The sequence below is a fragment of the Anas acuta genome, chromosome 3 (assembly GCF_963932015.1).
Source record: "Anas acuta chromosome 3, bAnaAcu1.1, whole genome shotgun sequence".
NCBI lineage: Eukaryota > Metazoa > Chordata > Aves > Anseriformes > Anatidae > Anas > Anas acuta.
Window position 1 is genome coordinate 86,768,708 of NC_088981.1, and position 22,369 is coordinate 86,791,076.

Here is a 22,369-nt window from a genome sequence, read left to right on the forward strand (position 1 = left end):
ACAAGACTAGGTATCATCGGTGATATCTAGCACTAGTTGCTAACCTTAACTTTAAAAAAATATGCAACCTAGAGTTGTCAGCCATGCCCATTGCCCCTACTCATGCAGAGAGTGAGGACCATCAGAAGAAGAATGAGAAGAATTATGTCACAGGGTATCAGGAATTTTTTTTTTCATGGTGAAACTTTGGGTAGCAGGTGTCAAGGAGCATCAAGAAACTCCATGGGGAACTTTCCCCAGATACCAAACATAGAAACTATGAAAATGGTCTGGCTCAGTTTTTTTCCAGTATGTTACATATTTTCATGTCAATCAAAACATTTATTTAAAGTACAAAATATTCAAGATCTGAACTGGGCAAAATAATTCCCACACACATTTTTTATTTTTTTTTAATAAGAAGGTAAAAATTCCAAATATTTTCTAATTATGAATTTAATTGGAGGAAATATTATGTGCAGAATCTTTCCTAAACTATTGAATTTCAAAGTCTGTGGAAGCATGTTAAGATCTCCTAACTCCCAGCTACCAAACTTGTGGATATCTCTGCTCAGTGGGCTTCACTTCAGCTTGCCTACTGCTTAGCAAGCAGCAGAGAGGTCCACTAAGTAAACGCAGATGGAAAATGGCAAACCAGAAGCAAAGCAGCCCGAGCAAGCAGGCAGACAACAGGACAGGTTGGTGGGCAGAAACACAAAGTAAAGCAGCTCAAGAGCCGACAGCCATCTGCTTCCCTTGCACTTGCAACTGCAACATGACCAACAGGTTGCTGTGGTATTTCCTCATGGATCTCCTATAGAAACAACTCTTAACTGAGATTAGTAAGGTTTGCAATAACAAAAGTTGCCAAAAAACATATTATTTTCCCAGAACTCAATGCTGAATGATGCTTGATTGCTTGATGCTTCATAACATAGCATAAAAACAAACAAACAAACAAACAAACAAAAAAAAACACTACTGCTTTTAGGTTATTTTCCTTATCCAAGAAACATGTACACATGTACTACTGCTACAGAAGCACCTGGCAGTAAAAACATAAGCACATTTAAGGGCACATTTTTGTATGAATATTTTTTTATGTCAAGAGCATAGCCTCAAAAAGCTCCTTCATGTTTAAAAATGTGACTACTTTAAATGAATCACAAAAGTTAGTGCTTGCTGCACTGGCTTCTCAAGCTGTTATTTTATGCCTTAAGCCAAATTTAAAAGAAGCAACACCAGAGTGTAACATCAGCTTGTCTTCACTTACTGCCTTGCTTCATTTGCATTCTTTCAACAAGGAGTTGAGAAATGTTAAACAACCTGAAGAATATTTCTAACTTGTAACAGCAATTTTGCTATGAATTATCTTCTGATTAGTTGCATAACAAAAAGATTTCTTTATCTTTAAAGTATTTTAGGCACAGATAAATGTAAACATTTTAAAAATACTACATCATACTTCTAAACACAAAAATACTACTACACTCATTATTTTTCAGTCCAAAAGTATATTTCTAAAAAGTCCAGAAATGCTGCACTTGGTAATTGGTCCACTTGCTTTTCATTAAAGATCTTTAAGGTAAAACATCAAGGTAGAAAAATTATAATTAAATATATAGAAAGAAATACATATGACATGAGTCATTCACCTTTGTGTATGTGTGTGTGTGTGCACATGTGTGTGTGTGTGCACATGTGTCTGAGAGAATACAATACTCTTCTAAAACATTATTTAGATATATCAGGCTTCAGGTAAAAGTAAGCAAATAACATGATGACACTAACTGACTAACATCTCATTATAGTCAGAGCCTCCCAGGATGTCTGCCTCACTAGTGGGACAGAAGAGGGAGCCTGGAAGAACTAACACATTGGTATTACAGCTGGCTTGTTAAAGGTTTGCAAATATTGATCGTTCCACAGTATAGAGCTATGTTTGCAGTAATGGGGGATAAGACCTGGGCCCTTGATAACAGCAAAAGCAAAAGCCAGTCTCTTTGGTGCGGGTACAGTGCAAGCCTGGTTACACGCTGCAGCCAACTGGGTTGCCAGTTATTAAGCTCTGCTGTATGGCACTGTAGCAAGGTCCTTGGCTCCCTTACAGCAAAAGCCTTGGAAAACACTAGATACAAACAGAAGGTGTCACCGAGAACACAGAAAACTGAATCTCAAAAGAGGATGAAATGCGTGCTTACACATACAACTCCTGTGGCTTTAAAGCATGGTGCCCTCAGTCACCAAGTTTCAGAAACCACCCAGGTTCACCAACCTTTTCATGTAATTTTGCATTTCTGGAGGGGTAGAGGTGATGAAAGGTTAAAGCTGGGTTCTTCCTACCAAATTCTCTAGCCGCTTCTAATGCTTTTAACTAGTGTTCATCACTATTTCCACTCTCTTTCAGCTTCCCAGCTTTACCTTGTACTTTTAATACTGAACTGTGCTCCCTAGAGAACCACCCAGAGTGAAGAAGCTCTTCTGTTAGAGTATCAGCCTTTCCATGTGAATTCCTCATGAAAAATGCAGTTAGAAATCTCTAGTAGGACTCCCACTGCATTTCTACATGTTGGTCATTGGCAAAGAGAAGAGGGGAAGTGAAAAAGAGAGGATAGATGGAGAATAAAGCTGACTGGGATATTTCAGAAAAATGTTAATGTTCTTCTGAAGGAAAATACTGATTCACAAGCATCAAAAACTTTCATCAAATGGAAATAATTGGTTTTTGTCTTCCTTCACAGGAATGTTGAGGAGTCTGTGAAGCATTTTCATCATTTCAGGTGAAAAAGCCTTCTTAATGAAGTGAGGCTCAACACATTTTCAAAAAAGTATGAAATAGCTAATACTAAAGCACAACATTTGTCTAAGTCACATTTTTTACATTTGATTTGGGAAACAGTGAAAGACACCTCCTCATTGCAATTTGGGATGGAATTTTTTAAATCCCACATTTTCACAATGCAAAACCTGTTCTCCATCAGCTCTGGCTGGCAATCCCCACTTCTACACTATATCCCAAGAAGGCACTGCAAAGGAGCTGTAGGCATTTTTGGGTATGTCTACACTGCTAAAGAGAAGAAGAGCAGGAAGAGGCCTTGTGCACTGTACTGCTGAATGCCAGGACTAAGCCTGGTTACAGTTCAGGGAATAGTTTGCTCCTGACTGCTCTTCTCTTTGGGAAGAAGGGCATAAGATGAATGAAGTGGCCAGAGATCTGTCTCTCTTCATCCTACAACATACACTACAGACACACAACATTCAAACACCATCATACACTACTCAGTAGGTCATAAAATACCTAAGTTATAGATATAAAAACAAACAAACAAACAACAACAATAACAACAACAACAATTAATATTCTGGTGATCTGCAACAGTTCTCCCTTTTTTTGGATACCTGGGACCAAAAATTCCCCACAGACTATGTCAAAAGGCTAGAGGATTATCATGCTATATCCAGAAGAGGCCCATGGCCTGCCAGAAGGCAGAAAAGATGGTCAGTCAACTGTGGTGCAAGTTAGCCATCAGTGGTGTGTAAAGGGGAAAGCATTATTTCACCTTGACATCAGGAGCTACTATATTCAACAGCATGTTTGTACTTACTTACTTATGTATGTATGTGTGTATAAAAACTCTAGTTTAATTGTATGGAAGTATCTTAAGGTGGGTCTGGAATTTGTTGTAATTGATTTACTTGGTGACTCCATTACTGGAAGGAGTTAATTCTGTTACACACTTACTGTGTGCATGGTTTCTAGAACGATATCTTTATAAAAAGTAATGGAAAGATTTCTTCCATTTTAAAAATGAGCCAAAAACAAACAAACAAACAAACAAAAACAAACAGCAATTTCCTGGAATTTCAGCTTCAGCTTTACACTTCTACTCTTTGCAACTCCAGTGTTAATTCATTTTTCCTTTCTTGGTAATTAAACATGTTGTCCATGCTATTTAATGGAATTTTAGGGAATGCATTTACCTCTATTATCTACTTAACTGGATTATAAAATGCATCATAAACAAATTAAACTGAATAATCTAGTCTTAATTATTTATTACAGTTCTGCATTATATAAATATTACGTAGTGTATTTTTAATTTTAATTATATGTGAGATTTCACAGAAAAAAAAAATCACATGCTAAGGACTTTTAATATGGCAAATAAACAAGACTCATAAGACAACTTTTTTTTTCTAATATACATAGTATAGAAAAACATTAATTAAATGTAAACATAAAAATATAGTAATCTGACTGTAGTATTCACAACACTTCAGGACTGACTACTTGGGTTTGGAGTAACTAAAGCAACAAGAGCAGACCACCAGTTTGACAGCACCAAGAAGGATGCCAGGACAGCCAGGCCTCCCTGCCCCACACACCTTCACAGAATCACAAAATGGCTGAGGTTGGAAGGGACCTCTGGAGATCATCTGGTCCAACCCCCCTGCTAAAGCAGGGTCCCTAGGACACATTACTTATGATTGTGTCCAGACAGCTTTTGAATATCTCCAGTGAAGGAGACTCTACAAATTCTCTCTGCAACCTGTGCCAGTGCTTGGTCACCCTGACAGTAACATAGTTTTTCTCATGTTCAGCTGGAACGTCCTGTGTTTCATTTTGTGCCCATTGCCTCTTGTCCACTAAGGAGAGTCTGGCCCCATTCTCTTGACACCTTCCCTTCAGATACTTATACACATTGATGAGATTCACTCTGTGTCTTTTCTTCTACCAGGCTGAACAAGCCCAGCTCCATCATGTGAGAGATGCTCCAGTCCCTTAATAATTTTAGTAGCCCTTTGCTGCACTGTCTCCAGTAGTTTTATGTCCCTCTTGTACTGGGGAGCCCAGAACTGGACACAGGACTCCAGATGTGGCCCCACGAGGGCTGAGTAGAGGAGGAGAATCTCCCTCAACCTGCTGACAGTGCTCATCCTAATTCAGCCCAGGATACCACAAAGGCCCATTGCTGGCTCATGGTTAACTAGTCCACCAGGACTCCCAGGTCCTTCTCTGCAGAGTAACTTTTTGGCAAGTCATCCCCCAGCCTGTACTGGTGAATGGGGTTATTCCTCCCCAGGTGCAGGACCCTGCACTTGAATTTCAAGATGTTCCTCTCTGCCCATCTCTCCAGCCTGTCTAGACCCTTCTGAATGACACCACAGCACTCTGGGGTATCAGCCACTCCTCCCAGTTTTGTATCACAGCAAACTTTCTGAGGAGGCACTCTGTCCCTTCATCTGAGTAACTGATGAGTAGGTTAACAACATGGGACCCAGTACTGAGCCCTAGGGAACATCAGTAGCTACAGGTCTCCAGCTAGACTCTGTGCCACTGATCATAGCCCTCTGAGACCTGCCATCCAGCCAGTTCTCAGCCCACTTCACTGTCTACTCATCCAGCCCACCCTTCCCAAGCTTGCCTATAACAATAGGATGGGAGACAGTACCAAAAGCCTTGCTGAAGTCACGGTAGACAACATCCACTGCTCTCCCCTCATCTATCCAGCTAATTGTCCTATCATAGAAGGCAATCAGGTTGGTTAACCATGATTTCCCTTTGGTGTATCAATGCAGACTACTCTTGATCACTTTCTTGTCTACCATATGCTTAGAGATAGCCTCCAGGATGAGCTGTTCCATCATCTCTCTAGGGACTGAAGTGAGGCTGACTGGACTGTAGTTCCCTGGGTCCTCCTTCTTTTGAAGACTGGAGTGACATCAGCTTTCTTCTAGTCCTCAGGCATCTCTTCTGATTGCCATGACAAAGATGATCTAGAGTGGCTTAACAATGATGTCTGCCAGCTCCTTCAGCACTAATGAGTTCTAATTCCAATTCCAATTCTATTTCTAATTCCAATTCCAATTCTAAAAATGAATCAAATAGAACAAGGGCAGACCTCAAAAGACAGATCTAAAAGTAGATTCTGGTTTCTACCTGGTTCTCTTAGGAGGCAATATTTGCAGTACATGGAGGTGTGTGATTTTGTGCCATAAGAATTGATATATTTCTTGTATTTCAGGGAAACCAATATTATAAACTGCTCTACTTAATTGCTTCCAGGTGTATGTCAATTACTACCCAAAAGGATTTCATTCCATTATTTACACACAAGCAATTAAGCATGTAATCATGTTTCATGCAGTTAACATTCAAACTGTTCAATAGAGCCTTACTCTCCAAATACAAGGAAACATTTTCCAGATATGTTTCCTTTTCAGTGGAACAATCCTAGACAAACCACTTCCTTCTGCTAGTAACAGACTCAAATCCAATTGTTAGGAGTCAAAAATCAGCAGCAAATCATAGCAGTACTCCCTGGAATACAAGCTGCTGTTTTCAGACTTTTTTTTTTTCAGTTGATGTCATGCACCTAATGGCAGTATTCAGCATACTTTTTTAGCAGGCTGGTCATGCAAACCAGGTTACAGAGTCTACAAAAACAAAACTCACTTTCAAAAGTAATACTACAGAAAACTAGCACAGACGTTTGTGAAATTTAATAACAATGCTGGTTCTTTATCACCATTCTGAGGTTATATAGCACACCAGAATTTCCAGGAATGTTTGTCTGGCACATTTCATATGTATTAAAGTTATAATAGCAATTTTATAAAGGCTGCAGAGTCTCATTATTACCAAAAGACTCATCAAAACAAATATAATCATAATTCAAAGTTAAATGACATCAATTTTTTTCAAAGAATTTTTAAACCATCACTTTCATTTTTGTATTTTGTCTGCATGGAAAGTTGCACAAAATATGTTGCTGCAGGGCTGCACCTAACTATATTGGGCATCCAGAAATAGGTGTATCTGACTCAGAATTTCTGCATGCTTTGCCAGCCAATCAAACTATGAGATGCAAGCTATGGTTAAATTAAGCAATAAGCTGCAAGTTGTGACTTATCGGTATACAACACACTGCAAGGAAGAAGATCACAACAGGAAACTGTTTTAAAGTAGTAGTTGTCCTCAGCACAGCTAAGAATATCATCACCACTGTGGCTTTGCACAGTTTGAGTCAGAGGACCAAGTGCTCTAAACTGAATGTTACAGAGCAGGATTAAACATAAAATTATGGTAAGTGCACTAAAGCAGTGATAATTCTGATCGTTGATTATTGTCTATCACCTTTTTAAATCTTTAGAAATGTAAGTATTTTTGCTTGATAATAATTATTTGTAGGCTGAATCTTCAAACCAGGTTTAGTTACTTTTCAATTATGACAAACACAGAACTGGAATAAAAACAGACTTAGCTAGCAGGCAATTAGGGTTGAGGCTTTGTCATTAACCTTAAACCGAAAAGGCAACCTATGATGCAGTACTCTGCAATTGGCCCAGGACATGTGGACAACAGACCCGATCACCTGAACAAATCCCACCCTCATCCAGGTCTCCTCACCTACCCAACATCTCCACAACGGTGGGATTTTTTTATTTTTATTTTTCCCAGAATACTATGAAGGAATGTTATGCAAATCAATTGGACCAAAACTGGTACCAGAGATTTAAAAGGAAAATGTATTTCATCATGAGAATGTGAGGATATTTGTTTTCATGCCACAAGGGTATTCAAGGATCCCCAGATACTTTCTGTCTAAATTTTAGGAAAGCTAAAAATGAATAATGATATTAAAAGAGTGGGACAGGGGAACTAAAGAGCAATTAAGTCATTGATAACCATCTCATACATAGGCAAAAAGGACAATAATTAAAAGAAAATTCAATAAGTGATCCATACTGAGAACTTTGCATTAGTAGCTCCTTTTCCACAGAACCATTATCTATTTGCTAATTCAGTCATCAGACTAACTTGCAAGGTCATTTTCTAGTTGGGAAGTGGTAAGTCTTGAGTTTGAGTTGCAATTTTTAAGGAGTTCTTTTAGTTGATAGCTATGTGTCAAGTAATGTGGCAATAAATTCCAAGCAGTGTGGCAACTTGACATCAGCCACGTTAGATGAATAAATACATGGTGTTTTTTTAGACTGATATTATAAAGAACAGTCTTCATCTATATTCATTATACAGCAAGCTGTGCTATTAAACACTGCTTTGCACAAAGGCAGCAAACATAATATACAATCAGCTATCAAACTAAAATATGTTTAAGAGCTATTTAAACAACTGAAGTATTTCCTATTGATTTTAGATTAGGAACATATCCAGATTCCCATGCCTGCAAAAGAACAATCATTTTCAGAAAGGAATAAAAGTGTACGTAGCAAAATATGTTATTTTGTACCACATCATTTTCCAAACTCTATGGTTACTTTTGTAGCACTATCTTAATGACTACTTTTAAAGGAAAAGCATGTTGCCACTTACACACTCTGCTATTCATTGCAAATGGTTAAAGCAACGATCTAAAAACATTGCCAAGAGCATATTGTGATCCATTGCAGCTGCAGGTGAGTTAGCATGTAATACGCTGAAGCTGATGCAGCATAAGCAATCACATCATGAGTACTGCACAAGAGAGTGACAAAACAGTGCTAATAAAACAAATTCTCCTTCAGGTTTCCAACTTATACAGCACCTTTGGAAATTTCAAGAATACTAAGATAAAGGATCCTACTACTTCATCGGTATTTTGCTTGAGTAAGAGCTGCTGGATGCAGACTGGAATTAATGGCTGGTACACAGCTTTAGGATTTGGCTTGCCATTTGTACCTCTTAAAGACTTCTCTATCCAAAAGTGCTAATGTTTGACTCAACAAACTGTAAGTCATGTTCTCTACTTATTATTTAATGGGTACAGAGATGTATGTCAGCACTTTTATATATATTTTTATATATTTATATGCTTGAATGCATCAGAGAGTTTCCTGAAAGGCCAAAACAGTGTGCTGAAATTTTAAAGGAAATAAATCACTGTGATAAAAGCTGCACTCTTTTCACCTCTGAACAATGTCCATGGGGTCCTCTCACATAGATGGCTATTATCAAGCCTGTAGGTTCCATTCCTGTGGTCCTGTGAGGGAGACTTGAGTTAATCAGAGAGCATAGAGGCAGTAAAAGATCATTAGTGCCTTAGGAAAGCAACCATGCACAACCAAAAAAAGAACAAGTTGACTGGCAGAGAAGCTAAAAAGCCACTCAAAGGGAAGCCACTTTAAATGGCTTTTCAGAAAAAAAAAAAAAAAAAAAAAAAAAAAAAAGAGAGAGATTGGCTAAGAAGAAACAGAAGTTTTCTTCATCTTTCCATTGGTGTAAGAAGCTAGAAACACTTGTTCACCTCATATGCAAAAGACTTCACACACATGAAAAGGAATAGCCAAGTCTTGCCAGAGTTGGTTTTTCCCAGGATAAAAGAGCTGGCAGTCTTTGCTTTGTCTTTGGGGAAGATGAGAGTGCCTAAACTAAAAAGTGTGAGGATTCAAGAATTGGGTTTGGGTTGTCTTTTGATTTGCTACAGTTATGTGTCCTCTGATGCATTAAGAGAGCAAACATAAAAGACAACCAGAAGACATGGTATGTATGTGCTATTTTAATGAGCTGAGTGTATTCAATGATCCAAAGCAGAACTGCAGCTGCAGACACTGTGGACTCAGCCTACCTGGGCACAATATATGTCAATTTTAAATATCTGTTAATCTCGTTGTTAGCTGGTAAAATATTTTTTTTTACCCCTGTTTTTGAAGAATTTGCTTTAAATTTATACACGTCCTTGAAAGTTCGGTTTGTCCCAAAAGACTTAGTGATTATCTCATAGCAATATGACCAGTTGAAATCAATTAAAGCATCTCAAGAGCATGAAGTTCATCCTCATTCCATACTGAGGACTGCAAAACAGAAGTAGGCAGATGAAGAAGCTTGTTTTGAGAGAAACAGCTTCATAGAAAACATATCTCAAAACAAGCATACTACACCAACTAATGTCTTAACATTCTCAAAGTTTAAGTCATAGTGTTTTGACATTGTTTCAAAGAAACAATGAGATTGATATTAGTCTCTTCTCCTTGAGTATCTTGTTAGCCTTTACTAGCTACTTAATGTCTTTAATTTAATTAGCATCATCAGAAAAAGTGAAGAGATGGTTGGTCTTTACTGCTATTAGTTCATCTGCAACCTGTTATGTCTGCCATGTGCTGGGAAGCTGTGTTGCCATTTTGCTTGTCCATCCACTAAGTCATCCATTTCTCAAATTCAGTATCGTCAGACAAAACCAAATAATGCAGAAAGAACTCTCTCATTAACCACATGACATATAACATTAATAAAACTGTTACACAGTGAAATTCCTGAGTTATGTAACAACTCAGTATCTGCCAAAAAAAGTGTAATTTCCAAAAAGTGGTTGAAAAAAATTTAACAGTTTTTGTTACAGGTTTACTGAAGTTAGGTAAGTTAGGAATGCATTAGTGTTAATCTTCTGCTGTCAGTGGCTCACTGTTGAATGAACAGCTTTTCTAGCACATGCTCCTGAGGTTGCCAGACAGAGTAAAAAGGAGCTGTTTCATTTGTTCTTATTTTTTCCCCCTTAATGAATCATGCAAAGTATGCTTTCTGATTTTGTAACTCAGTTATACATGCAATTTTAACAACTGACTAGCCAGATGCTTTGTACGGCTATTGAAAGTAAAGACAAATAATTTTCTCCCTAGACAGTAAAAGGGGTGAAATCTAGGCTCAAAGGCAGAGGTTACAGAGCTCCAGTGACGAGCATTCAGAGCTGAGTCTGACAGGAGGATGGTGCAAGAAGTGAAATAGTGAGAGTCTGAGTGGTAGCTTTAGCTGTGGTGTCAGACAGGTCAGACCTTGAAGGTATTAGGTAGCCAGATCTCATATTAGGAATGATAAAGGTGCATCTCAAAAGTGATGTCTGGGCTACCAATCTGAATAAAGGACAGTGACGCTATTGTCTTCAGTAATTAAGAAAAAAAAAATGGAGAGAATTGAAATTCATGCTTATTATGCTGACCAGTGAGACTGTATTGCCTTTCCACATTATTCCAAGAGAACAGATGGATTTCCTCTCTAAAGGCTTGTCACTGTTTGCAGAGCATCTAAGACAGTGATTGCTAGCTAGCTGGGTAACTAGAACAACTAAGCACAAAAGTGATATAAATACTTGGTATTATTTAATCAAGAATTTGCATCTCCCACATTCATTATATAAAGAAGTTTACAGATTAGTAAATTACATCCTGCAGAGCTGTGTCTGAGTGTGCAATCACTTTCACAAGGTACTGTAATAATTTTTCAGTCTTTTTTAATCCAACTAAAAATGTTAGTGATATTTTACAACACATAACCAGCAATTTATAGGGTTAGACTGCAAGACAGTAGCTTTATCCTCCTGCCAGAAAACAGTATGAACTATATCTGCAGTGATTTGTTGCTGTCACCTGAACACCCTCTAGAGGTAGGTAAGGAAGCCCTCAGTCTGAAATTAAAACAGATCTGTACCAGTAACAGCATAACCTGCCAACGTCGTCTGTCCACCACAGAACTCTTCTGATTTAAAGACAGAAGTTTTATTACTGAGCCATCACAACAGATCAAATGCTGCAAATACCATGTGTGTGCACCAAATACTGCTCCACAGTACACACTGCACTGGGATGGATGCAAACACTTCGGTTCATTGCCAGAGGCTAAATGTAGGCATGCAGAGCTGAGTGGGACTCATTAATAAACTTAACCCATTCCCAAAATCAAAGTATACTTCATTTGTCTTGCCTGAGTCTTTTGTAACTTACTTCAAGATCTTTTCAACTGTTCATGTTCTCATTCAGGCTCATTTTCATATCAGTCTTACAGAGTTTTGCGTCTTTTATAATCGAGACAGAAAACAATAGAATTTTGCCATGGATTACTAATCAGGAAAAACACAATCTCAATTTTATAAAATCATATTTATTAAATACTGACTGATAGTCAATTATATCTTCCAGCTACAGATCGTATCTGAAATGTCACTATCTACACTGGTTTAATAAATCTGAGTTTTCAGTCATTATCTATTACACTATTTATGATTAACTCCTAAAGCTGATGATAAAAGCAAGTCAAATAGAATACCATGACCTTTCCTTGCAGGGAAGCAATTTAAACATATGGGCAGGCAAAAAAAATACTGGAGAGCAAAATCACACAAAGGATTTTTCAAAGAAAATCCTTCTCTTCTGACACTGGTGTGATAACACATTTCAGTTTGATATAGATACTTCAGCTCCATCTTTCCCATTAATGAACAGCAATAATAACAACATTTAATCTAATTTTATTGTATTTTTAGATGTCTTTGATATTTTATAGGTGTCATTAACTCAGCTATAGTTTCAAGGAGAAATTCCCTGGACAAGGATAAGACTGCTCTGGAGCGACTGAATTCCTTCCTGCAGAAAAAGTCTCTGAGGATTATATTTCTCACCAAGCCAAAGGGTATTCAGAGATGGAAATATCAGATGTCTCTCCTCAGGTCTTCTTCCAAGTGTGCCTGTACTCATGACAGAGTGCAGAGATTGGGCTGCACTCCTGCTTCGTCCCTTCCTGTCAAACTACCCACAGGAGCAGCCAAAATGTGACCTAATCTCCAGCCAAATGTGGACTCAGGTGGGAATAAAACAGCTGAGGCTCATTCTCAGCAAAGAGGAGGGTGCTGATGGCATGAGGATTGCTGTCCCCAGTAGATGTTAAGTCTACAAGAGCCATCAGCAAGATCAGCAGCAGTCCAGAGGAGATGCTACCTTCTACACCCTGCTGGGAAAATTCATCTTGCAGGTACAGATCATGCTAGAAGTGCCAGAGGATGTGGACACCTGCTTGGGGAGGGGGGCAGCCCACATGCAACTGCTCCCCAGCCAGGCACGTGGCATGGCTCATGTGTGTCACCTGCCTTTCTGGAAATGCAAGAGACTAAGACATACAGCAGGGCTACATGCTGGTGCTCTGAAGAAAGGGTCTGCCTGTTGCACAGTGTAATGTTTTGCTATAGGAGTTTCAAGCAGTTTATATACAGTATTCAAATTGCACAGACTAGGGTTCATCCATTATTCTAACTTGATATGAAATCAAATTAATGAATAAGCACCTTATAAAGCAGAAAAATGCTGAAAGCTATTGTTTTAAGTCTAAAGACAAGCTTGGCCTCTGACTCTGATAATAAGTCAGATACCTGTATTTGCTTTAGCTACGAGAACACACATACACACACACACAAAATACACCAACATTTACAAGGGAAAAACCACAACTGAATGCAATTTTCATTACGTAGAAAAATATTACTGATTATTTTCTCAGGTCTGCACAAAGGGTCAAAACCTCAGTGGAAGAAAGATGTAAAGATCAATAGAACTCTTTATATTTAAATCTGATAAATTGATTCACTTTGGTACTTCAGCTTCTCTCAACAGGAAGCAAATAAGAAAAGGGAAAATGTCAATTAAAACATGTTAATAATGTAAGATAAGCCCACATTTCTAATTTAATCGTTTCAAAATTCAATGTCAGTCAAGTACTGTTACAGTCAAGTAGATATTCATAAATTCTCCCTCACTTTGAAGATTTTGTTCCCATCTAGGTAATGTCTTCTGCCTCTGTACACTTCCACAAGTGCTCTCAACATAGCTCTCCCTACACAGTATCTCCAAACAGCAAAATCTCATGTGGAGTGCCTGCATATACAAAATATAATAGCTTCAACATCTTTGGAATAAGCCTTCAACCCTCCATACAAAAATTTCTCAAGTATGTCTTCAGAAGGTTTATAAACATATCTCTAATTCAGATGGTTTTCACCATCATCCCTGATTGAAAGACAGAGCTTTTATCAGTGCTCAGTTGATGATTTCTACTAACTACTACGTAAGTGCTATTAACTACTAATAATGCCACTAAAAATTACATCTAAAAGCATTTTCAGGATGAAAATCAAAATTCCTTCCAAAGTGCACTTATAAGTCGCGATCACCACCTGCCTCATCACTGCCTACAAGAATCTGTCAATTCCAATGCCCCGGCATGCAGATTAGTGGAAGCCAAATCACAAGTTTAGTCAGCAGCCAGTGTGACCTTTCAGGAAGGCTAACTTTCCAGACAGTATCTCCAAGCACCAAATCAAATTTATTGCTTCCAAGCTTAAAGGGGGAGAGAAATATATTTGTTTGAACAGCTTGCTTTGTTATATAAAAATTTACAACACCTAAACAGCAAAACTGTTCCTCTTTTTTTTTTTTTTTTGTTTTTTCTCCAGAATTCTACTTCATCTTCAGTCTACAGATGCAGTTATTAATGGGTTGTTTTCTCAAGAAGAGAAACATCCATTGATTGAATGACTGGCAATTCAGTAAATCACTAAAGTGCACGTGTACCTAGTGTGACTAACTGCATACTGCACAGGAAGTGTCCTGAAACCTCCTCTGAGAAACTGATATTTACTTCACGTTGCTAGTAAAAGCAATTTAGGTGGGGCCAAAGGCATGAAAAGTTCCACCTCCCAGCTGCACTTCAGAAGGGTTTCAGGGACAGCTCTGAGAAACACCCTCCCTCTGCCAGCACAGGCTCCTTTTTCCTTCCCACTGCAGATATCTGCAGGGAGCTCACTGCACCCGTACACAAGCTGCTTTACATTTCCTGCCACCAATAAGCATCCTTTTGCAGAGAGCAGCAAACAAGGATGTGCTCTTCTACGGCAATGGCTCATAAAAGGCACACACACACACAAAGACTATAGGAACTGTTGCACAGAGATGAGAGAAGACACAGAGATTTCTTTCCTCCAAATAATTTTACGGGCCACTTCTAACCTGTCAGCATGTAGCAGTGTATTTCAAGCTGATGAATCCACTGTGTGATGTTCTGGCAACATGGCAATGCATCTTCTCCAGCATGGGGCCACATGAAAGGACATCACCTGCTCTCCAACCCCAACCCTGTGCAGACACCACGCGGGGCTCACACCAGCTTTCTTTGAGCATTAACTGTCATGCTCTAAAGACATGTCAGCGTCACCATCAAAAAGACATGCTTGCTGATACAGACTCCTCTCCTGGGGAAACCAACCTGCGTTTCCACGCTCCCTGCCAAACACCTCCATGACTTACAGAAGTGCATCCAACACATTTCATTTTCTTTTTCCCACAAAGGCCCTCTCGGGTCTGTCAGGATCCATACAAGTTATATATTTAGAAAAGGCCCCAGCAGTAACTTTTAAGTGCATACCTGTTAACAGAGCATGGAAGAAGATTTGTGCATTTGCGTCTAATGGGTAATTCTCAGATACCATGCTTATGGATGAGTTTAAGCCATACAAAGCAATTAAATTTAATGCACTAGAAGAAGATAGATGCTATTTCTGACTGAATGACCTCAAAAGAATGGGCATAGATGCTCTAATCTGAGGCCGTAGCAAACCATGGAGCATCTGAATATGTTTGGTAATGTTGTTTTCCTCTCAAAGCAGAAAGATCTTACTCTCTTGGATTTGTCATATTTGACTCCTGGCACCAGTACATTGATACCATACGATACCTGCTATGACTACAATAAAATAATTAAAACTCTCAAAAGGTTTAATGTGTTCCCTTCTTTCAAGCAGGGAGCCTCAAAGCAAGAAGGTAGCCAAGACAAACAGGGATATATTGCTTAAATCAAGAAGTGGGCAGGTACAGAACTTCCTTTCTTCATTATTCCTAATCAGTTTAAGAGCATGATTCATGTGTTAAACTTCATTTGATACAAGTGTGGGGAAAAATAGTGAATTACCCATTGAACACACAATAGAATAATTAAAGGAAGCTGTAGGTACTCCGTGCTTTTCAAAATCCATCACTCTTCAAGAAAAAGTTACGTACATATTTATGTCCATCTTTGTTAAGGAAAACCTACACATTTATGCTTGAATATCTTCTTGGATGAAGGCCAAGCAGAGAAATTCAAATATGTGTAACTGGAGGACTGTGTCCACCTCTGAATCACCAGCCCAGACCATACATGCTCATGTATTCTTTCAAGTAGAATACAGTGGCTAAGACTACACTTCAGTGCCCAAAGTGATGAACGTTTTGTGAGCTTCCTGTAAAGCAATTACACTGCAACTCAGACAGCTATCACAAGATAAATCTACTGTTCAACAGAAAATTGAAAATACTTCTTGATCAAATGCAGCTGAACTGTAAGACAGTCTTTGAACTTTTAATTAATGTCTGTAAAGGAATTTTACTTTGACATGAGCACACCAACTGCTTAAAATTATTTTGCAATTGATAAAACCATACAGCTGATGAATTTTCTACCTTAACTGAGCTGCAGTGGCAATCCCTTGGGCAATCAAAGTCTGCTCTCTTACAGGAAACCTGCAAACCAAACTCTTAAAAAATCTCTCACAGAAAACAAAAAGGGAAACAAAAATACACAAGTTTTCCCAAATTCAATATAGTTTATATAATACATACAGTCAAAAGCAAATTTTAGTCTACCAGCACTAAAAAAAAAAAAAAGTAAGAATGCATGCTCTGTTGTGTGAATAGTTTGCAAAGGGAAAGAGCAAGATTTATTATATGAAAAAGTATCTACCTCATTGGAAGAAGGTATCAAATAATATCTATGATGTTTACATGTTAAATATTTTTCATTACATAGTATAATTTATTTGTCCTACTCCATCTTATTTTACCTGTGTGAAGAAGATACAGTTTTCCTTCAAATAAAATCTGTGGCAAATGTCATTAATTTTCATCAGACATATAATTTATGGCAATGGAAATATGTTAAACACTTGGCAATTAAGTTTTGTCTGTGAATAACTAAGAACAAACTGCCCTACAGCACTGAGTTTTATTTGCAATATTAGTAGTTGACATTATCTAGGAATAAAAGCTTATATACATATATTTCTATTAAAAAAAAAAAAAGTAATAAAATTAAAAAATGTGCTTTCCCATTCCACTAAAACTGTAACGAAACTGTTTCCTGCATTTTCATGAGTATTGGTAGATATATTAATGATGATTATTCTAATGAATATTGAATTCGCTGTTAATGAAGGAATGATAAATGGTATTTCATTTGGTGGATGCTAGGCATTATTTGCAAGTATTAGAAAAATTTTATCTCAATTCTACTTTCACCCAGTTCGGGGAATTTAATTCATCACAAACAACAGTAAATCAAATTTGGAGCACTGAAATTGCATCAGATCTAAGTATCGTGACATTTATTTTTGCTTTTTACAGTCAAACACTACAGAAACTTAAAAACTAATAAAAAAAAAAGTCTCCAGCTCATTAAGCTATTGTCTAGAACTTACTGTGCAAATCTGTCACACAAATAGCATCTCACAGGCAATTAAAATCTTCCTAAAATCTTCCCAGCATCCTCTAAAACAACTACCCCTTTGAGACAACACATATTTAATGTCACATTACATATTCATAGATTGCCCTACCCCTGGCCAAAATCTGTAATTCCAGCCTTCACCATATGAGGCTGCAGGAAGTTCATCCAGAGTTCCCACATCACACAAGATACTCAGTCAGCAAGACAAGAACCATCACTCAAAGAAAAAACACATCTAAGATAGGACTGTTACCCCTGACTATAATGCCAATTATAATAATGCCAATTATTATAATGCCAAACCCAAACACTAACATACTGTACCATTGACCTCACTAACCACATTCACAATTCATTATCTCATTTGAGAACTGAACATTAGGACAAATAGAAGAAAGCCCATGTGCATGAACTCTCACCAGTCCTGGTCTTAGTGACTTTCTCAAATAAAACCTTTTGTTCTCTTCATTCTAAGAGGCTGAGGAACAGTTTTGATTTTTATGGCAAAGCAGTGTTTCCCCTGGACCACTCCTGTTGAATGAGAAAGCAAGGCCAGTACAAATGAGTGAACTGAGGAAACCAAGCCTGAAAAGAACAAAATGTGAAACAATATTTGGGTAAGTGAAAATCAGTTCTTATGCACATGATATGATAAATATTCCCAGTCCTGAAGATCCTCAAGCAGGCAATAGCTCTCCAACAAAAATTGAATGAAAAAGAGAAGCTACATGTTATTTGTTGCCCATGATAGGGCTCCAGAAGAGGGCTACTGTCCATGAACAACAGTAGGAAAGTGCACGAATGCATTGTTGTTGCCCATTTTATCTTCTCCTGTGATCACAGAGAACATGCAAGTGGTTTTGAAAATTGTTGTGTCTTGCCTCTCTGGTTAGAGTCTCATGACTGAGATGAACAGTACAAGAACACGCAGAAAGTGAACATAAAAAAAAAAAACAACAAGCAAGACCAATTAAAAGAACAGTAGAGCATGTGGTACAGAAAAACCCCATTCATCCATATGGTCTGGGACCACTGTTTGGGCAGCAGCCTCAGTGCAAAGGGCCTTGGGGTTACTGTGCACATGGCAGGTTGTGTAAAAGCCAATAGCATACACCCATCAGAGATAAGGGAAGGAACATACAGTTATTTTAGAAGAGCACGACCAGAAAACTGAAGAAGGTTGTTATTCTCCTTCATTCAGCGTGCCCTCACACCATGGGACCCAGTTGTGCCCTGCCACCAATTGATAAGGGATGTGCAGAAGCTGGGAGAGACCCTGTAGAGCCACTAAGAAGGTTTGGGGCCTCAAGTACAAGAGGCTCGTGCAACACAGAGAGGCGGAGGGAGCTGAGCTCCTTCAGTATGGCAAGAGGGTGATCTACCAGTTGACCAGCAGCCTACAGAAAGTTAAGCAGCCTACAGCTACCTGAAGAGAAACTGTAAGGTTAAAGAAGCCATATTCTTGACAGTGCCAGATGATACAAAAAGGAGAAATTACCAGAAATTGCTAGTTGGGAGGTTCAGGTTGACTCTTCCCCCATCCCAAACTTTCTATTTTCAACAGTGGTGTAGTACAGGCCTACAACAGGGTACCCAGTGAGGCTGACCAGACAAAGACCTGACCAGACAAAGCCCAGTTGATATGAATGGGAAGAGTGTGGCACACACATAGAATCACAGACTGATTCAAATGCAACAAACTGCTGCAGATTTATACTGAACTGCATCTAAGTATTCACCATCATTCATTGTCACTCTCCGAAAGAAAATGCTTACTAAATTTTAGGTGGCAGTTAAACAGCTTTACATTTTTACCTTTTCAGTACCTAATAAGATTGGCTTTGCCACACCATTTATGTTGTCAGCCCTTCTATCATTTGTTATTTGTAACACACATTATACTGTTATTTGTTTTTTAAAATTAATAAAAATATATTGTTACCCTAACAATACGAGGCTCTGACTCCAAAATGCTACTTGAAAAGATAAATGCCTTAGATCTACCCACAAATCACCTGGAACGAGTTCATTAGATGCCCTAAGATGGATAAAATAAAGTGATAAAATCATTTCTCCTGCTTTCTGATAGGCAAGTATTTAGGGTGGTGCACATTATTGTGTTTTGAATCAGAATGTAGAATGTAGAACCTCCCTAATTATACCCATAGCGCAGTATGATGCAGCACTGTTAGCTCAGATGCAAAGAAACTGCTGTTCAATAGCCATCTGATCATTAGTAAAATATGTCTGGAAAGCAGATCTGGAAAACTAAAATAGCTAGTTACATGTTTGATGGCATCATTAGACTTTTTCAGAAATCATTTCTTAGCCCATTTCCATAAAGAATGCAAAGAACAAGAAGAAGAACACTGTAGTGGGTCACAAATTCATCTAGCACAGTGTCTTATCTCCAGCAATCACCAGCAGAAGATGTCCATGGAAACATCAATACAGGTCACGCAAAGTGATACTGCCCTGGTGCATGCATCCAGCCCTGCGATTTGTGATTCAGAAGCTTCCAGAGCAAAAGGTGGTGGCTTTGAAAAGACAATGACATTACCATGAAAAATGTTAAAGACTTTTGCACAGAATTTATTAAAAAGTTAGTAAGAAACAGAAACTTTATTATTCTTGAAATAAATCCAACATGTTAAAGTAAGAAACTTACGCAACTAATTATATCCTACCAGTAAAAACAGTATCAAAGAGTAATACTTTTTCTGAGCTTCTCATGCCATCTCTTTTTCAGAATGTCAGTTAAGAATAAAAATAATACAAAATCCTTATGACAGCTGAAGATGAAACCCAGAGTTAAATTTGCAACAAATCTGGAATTCCCCTTTGATCCGTCTAAGGCAGTGTCTACACGTTCTTATCAAACTAACCAAAGAACCCAAAATAATCTAAACAAACAACGACAGCAACAACAAAAAGAAATTCTATGACATCCCAAGACAACGGCTTCTCAGAAGTTACAATATTACAGCATTTTAACATACGTGCACGTGCATTAAATATGCACATGCTCCATGTGTAGGTGATGTGGTGTGGCATAAATACTTTATTAGCAGGAGTTTAAGTTACTGACTCATTACTCACAAATGGTATGAATGTTCTTTTCTGATTTCATAAGCGTACATATTTTAAGTGTTCCTAAATGACTAAGAACAGAAGACTGTGGTGCTTGCAGTAAAGATTTTAACTAGGGCTTCCATGTAAAGAGCTACTGAGGTACACAAAAAGGAGCCAAGAAACGTGTAATTTATGGCTCCGCTACCCAGCACAATTATACTGAAGTCAAAGGCCCATGCTCAAGAGTAATATAGTTCATCTAGTAGCAAAAGTTTGCAGAACAGCTGTCTTTGCCAGCAGTTTGCATGGTTGTATTTACAAATAAATTAACCAACTGACTTCCAAATGCAGGTCACAACACTTGCTCCTCAGGTGGCTGGCCTATTTTTCTTTCTGCTTTGAAAGGCCAAGAAGAAAAAAGAAGAGCAAATTGGGCATAATTCTCAGCTCTAAAGTACTTTCCCTATGGAAATGAGAAATGAAAATATCACTGCAGGGACGGTTTCTCATTTGTAACTGGTGTTTATTTCCCCCCCTTCTCACTGCAAAAACAAACAGACAAGACTAAATAAACTCATATATCTAAGACTTCAAACTGAAACTCTGAAAGTACCCTTGGGTTATTTCAACCGTGCGTACCACAGTGAGCTTCATTTTAGGAGAACAATGATCTAGACAGAAGGTCTTACACCAGATATCCCATTTCTGTACCAGAAATAGTACAGGGCTATAATGGGCTCTGCGGTAGTCAAGAATAGCTTAGCAGAGGTAGGAGCAGACATCTCATCCACATACTTAGTAACGTCTTTGCCACTCTAAGCTGTTTCAAGACTTCTTTTTGTTTGTTTGTTTGCTTTTAATTACTTTTACTTATTTAGTTATTTTTATTCTGTAAGAAAGTATGTTTTCTAAGGTGCAATTGTATTTGATTAGGTGGCTGGAAAAAAGGAGCCTGAAACATCAGAAATATTATCTGAATATTTGGCAGTCAATAATCAAAATTAAATAAATACCTTAAAAGAATGTATAGACTGGCAATGAAGGTGGCTGACAAATTGACATCCAATGGAATTTCAAATGCACCTTAAAAACAGGGAGCAGTAGTAGTCACAGATCCTTAAAGGTAATATTATTACTAGGTGCCTTTATATTACAGTAATGTTTCAAGCTCTTTCACACAGATCTGCTCAGATAAAAGATATAATGTTGGCATTTACAGCTGCCAAAATTGCCATTTGCAATTAAAAATTAAAACTGGCACTCATTCTATGCAGGCAATTATCTAAACGCAGCTGGCGATCTTCCTTGTTTACAGTGCTGCTGTGTCATGACTTCACTCTGTTTGGAAATTTACTTTTTTTTTTTTTTTTGGTGGTTTAAACTTGTCAACTTTATTTCCAACTTGAACTTTACTTGTTTTAATGGTTTTCATCGTGATGTCAGAGAGAAAGGTCCAAAACTGCAATTTATGGATTTTCTATGGCAACTTCAGGCACTGCAGTAAGACAGCTCCTAGCAAGTAGTTCAGAGATTCTCCCACTCTTAATTAAGCATGATCTACACCGCAGGAGAACACCTGTAAGAACCCAAATAGCAAAGTGTACCCAATGAATGCCCTCCAAGAAGAAAGTTCAATCTGTAAGGGTGATTTGCACAGTAAAATAGACTGGGCAGCTCTACTCGAGGGTCAAAAAGCGTTATACTGGCTAAACAATAATGTTACATCTGTTCCTACTCTTTATTGTCTATAGCAATTTTGATCTCCTAAGGAACTCCATCCTCGATGTACTACACTAAGCACACTGCCATGTTTTTGGCAAAGTACTTTTCCACCCATGAAAACTTATATGAAAGTAGGATTTGGGGATTCCCTGACTGCTGGGAGAGGAGTCGTCTCTGTGCTACCAAACAGCTTTGAGGGACCAGTTGCTGCTTTTTCACCGGAGCTGCTGTAACCGCTATCTTGATTCCAGCAACTCTCATGGAAAATAGTTACCTACAGCAAATCAATTAAATCTTCCTTTC

At 38.1% G+C, this 22,369-nt stretch overlaps 1 protein-coding gene and 1 long non-coding RNA gene across 2 annotated transcripts in view; one reads left to right on the forward strand and one right to left on the reverse strand.

The window, feature by feature from the left end:
• Positions 1 to 22,369, reverse strand: part of KCNQ5 (potassium voltage-gated channel subfamily Q member 5) — a 289,773-nt gene that overhangs the window by 265,702 nt on the left and 1,702 nt on the right. The window lies entirely within an intron of this gene.
• LOC137854594 (uncharacterized) lies at positions 955 to 15,470 on the forward strand. Its single transcript, XR_011095283.1, has 4 exons — positions 955 to 7,066; positions 8,506 to 8,709; positions 12,251 to 12,715; positions 14,190 to 15,470. It is a non-coding gene; the product is annotated as an uncharacterized lncRNA (long non-coding RNA).